Genomic DNA, 3,435 nt, shown 5'->3' on the forward strand with positions numbered 1-3,435 from the left:
TCTTTCACTAACTACTCATGGTGCCCGACCCTATAAGGGCTCTCACAGGACTCATCCAAGGTAAATGCCCGGCCCCAAAGGAGCTCACACAGGACATACAATAATGACAGACTTATGGGCTATTGAGATCGCCTCGGTCCAATCCACATATACAAGTAATAATGCAATGCATCAACGTAGTGCATACTAATGCAAAGCATCCTACATAAACATGGCATTAATGATGCATGAATCATGCTAAAACAGTTCTTAACTTTTAAAATAAAGTTCTGTTCCACTCACCTCTGTCAACTGTTGGGCAGTCTCTGTAACTCTAACTCTGTGGGCCTCCTTGGTCTCTCGGGTCCGCACCTACACAGGTGGACTCAAATGAGGACCAAACTTACTTAAACATAACTCTTACTATCTTCCCAAAACCCCTCTAAAACATCATAGGCATGCATGGAAAAATGGGCAAAAGAAGGCTGGACTGGGCACTTTCGGCGGCTGATTCGGCGGCCGAAACCTCCCTCCAGAGACGAAACTCATGCATGTTCGGCGGCACCTTCGGCGGCCGAAAGTCTCGTCCAGAGACGAAACTCATGCACTTTCGGCGGCCGAACTCCCTCTTTCGGCGGCCGAAAGTCTCTTTCTCACCCAAAAGCCTAGCTTTCGGGGGCAAGGTTTGGCAGCCGAAACTGCCTCCACAAGGGGTTCGGCGGCCGAACCTTGCTTCGGCGGCCGAACCTGGATTCTCCAGAAAGGCAGAATCCCGACCCAACTCAGGGTTCCAGCCTCCAAAAACCTATAAAACACCCATAACATGCATACCAACACTTCTCAACTAGCACATAACATATCTCATGCATATAGGGGTCTATAAACTAACTCAAACCCCTAAAACAACATCAAATAGCATATGCTCAACATATGCTCAACTCAAAGCTCCACCAACAACTAACCCATAAAACTCTCTAAAAACTCTTAAAACTTACTGTAAACATAAGGGGAGGTGAGGATCCATGCTTACCTCTTGAAAAACGAGAGGATTGCTGGTCCAAACTTGGAGATGTGGTGGAAAACTACTCAAAGTCTCCAAGTTGCTCAACTTTGCTTCCTTTTGCTCAAATCTCTAAAACAAAGCTAAAAACATGTTAAAACATGCAAGATTTGAGGAAAACATGAGAAACACACCAAGGAGAGCTTGAACCTACCTTTGACCCAAAAACAGAGTGTTTAACACTCAAGTCTCGGGCAAAGGGGCTTTTGTAGTGGCCAACCGACTCTTCCTTCGGCGGCCTAACGTGCATGCGAAACCATGCAACTTTCGGCGGCCGAACTTCACCTTCGGCGGCCGAACCTGGCTTTTGTCCCCTTGGCCTTTTCATTTCAAAACTCAATTTGCTTAACTCAAAAACATGCAAACATGATAAAAAACACTTTAAAAACATCTTAAAAACCTTTCTTATACCCTTAGGGCAAGCTCCGACATCCTCGAATCCCGACTTCCAACGGAAAATCCGCCGGAACGTAGGAATTCCGATACCGGGGTCTAGCCGGGTATTACAGCCTACTGCAGGACCAGCCCTTGCGCACCTTGCTGTATTTGCCTAAACAGCCGTGGAGATGGCTGAATTTCCTGTGCAACTTGCTGCCCATGTTGGACCTGCTGTCCATGATGATTTTGAACCAGAAAATCCAGCAATGAGGGTGCCAAGACCAAGAGAAAGTACACTTAGAGAGTTGGCAGCCCCTATAGGTAATCAAGCACCTCTCTGCATCACCTATCCGCCTCTGATAGTCTCTTTTGAGCTCAAAACAGGTTTGATACATCTACTACCTAAATTTAGAGGTTTAGAGAATGAAAATCCACACAAGCACTTGAAAGAATTTCACATTGTATGTTCATCCATGAGGTCGCAACGCATATCTAAAGAGCATGTAAAACTGAGAGCATTCCCATTCTCACTTGATGATTATGCCAAAGAATGATTATTCTACCTACCACCTGGATCAATCACCTCTTGGGATGGTATGGTTAGAGTTTTCTTGAACAAATATTTCCCAACTTCTAAAGTCATAAGCATAAGAAGAGAGATTAGTGGCATTAGACAAAAAGAAACTGAAGACTTACATGAGTACTGGGAAAGATTTAAGAGATTGTGCACAAGCTGTCCTCAACATGACATTTCAGATAAATCACTCATAAAATTCTTCTATGGAGGTTTGCTACCATCCGAAAGGAAATTCATTGATGTAGCATGTGGAAGTTCAATTGAAGATAGAACACCTCAAGCAATTAGAGATCTGATTTCAAAACTTGCAGCCTCATCTAGACAATATAGAGAGGAAAAGCAACTGCAAAAAGGAGTCAATGAGGTAAGTACATTTGTTCTCACTTCCCAAATTTCTGAACTAACCTCTGCTGTGAAAAGTCTTGTCATAGGTCAAGCTCAACGAGCTCAACAACTTCAACAATTTAGGCCATGTGGGATATGTGCACATGTAGGACACTCAACTGATCAATGTCCTACACTTCAAGAGGATGGCCAACAAGTGAATGCAATTGGAGGATTCAATGGCCAACCAAGACATGATCCATACTCCAACACATATAATCCAAGATGGAGAGAGCATCCAAACTCCAGCTATGCTAGGGCCAACAACTACCAAAACTATCAAAGGAATCCTGCCCATGCAACACCTCCAAGTTCCAATATGTACCTTGAGGAGATGATGAAGACATTGGCAAATTTTGTGCAAAGCCTCCAACAGCAAATGGGTGAAATAGCCACCTCCGTGAGTAAGCTTGAATCCCAAGGTAAGTTACCTTCTCAAACCGAAGCTAATCCCAGACAAAAGATCAGTGCTATCATGTTAAGAAGTGGGAAAGAGTTTCCAGATGTCAAGGCTGATGATGGAAGTATACAAGTGCAAAGACAAGTTGCTGAAGAAAAACAGCCAGAACGATGTTTGTCCAAACAGACTATGAAAACAACACCAGTGCACCAGCAGAATACAAATCAACAAGTAAGTTTCAAGATTCCACCTCCCTTTCTGAAAAGGTTTAGGGGGAGTTTATCATAGATATTGGTACAGTACTACTGATATTGGACTTATTTGACCATTAAAATGGCAGTAGTAGATGCATGTCATTGTAATATTCAAGTCTGATTTTGTAATACTTATTTAAATAATTATTACATATTAATGAAGTTATGGTTTTAATTTCATTTGCTCAACTCCAATTTTACTCATTGTGCGTTTATAAGATTTGTTTGTACTTGATATTAAGTTACAGTTGGATAAATGTAATATTATCACTCTTCTGTTATTTTTAATTTTATAACTTTTTAGTTCATTTATTTAAAAAATTCAAAATTACTCAGTCCCTTAAGTTTTAAAGTTTTTAAATAGTCAATCCTTATATATTCATTTTCAAAACTATTCAGTCAT

At 41.6% G+C, this 3,435-nt stretch overlaps 1 non-coding gene across 1 annotated transcript; it reads right to left on the reverse strand.

The window, feature by feature from the left end:
- Nucleotides 1–2,061: 2,061 nt before the first annotated feature.
- On the reverse strand, nt 2,062–2,168 carry LOC122723156. The gene has a single exon (XR_006350095.1). It is a non-coding gene; the product is annotated as a small nucleolar RNA R71 (small nucleolar RNA).
- Between the last annotated feature and the right edge of the window lie 1,267 nt (nt 2,169–3,435).

This window comes from Manihot esculenta, chromosome 2 (assembly GCF_001659605.2).
Source record: "Manihot esculenta cultivar AM560-2 chromosome 2, M.esculenta_v8, whole genome shotgun sequence".
Taxonomy (NCBI): domain Eukaryota; kingdom Viridiplantae; phylum Streptophyta; class Magnoliopsida; order Malpighiales; family Euphorbiaceae; genus Manihot; species Manihot esculenta.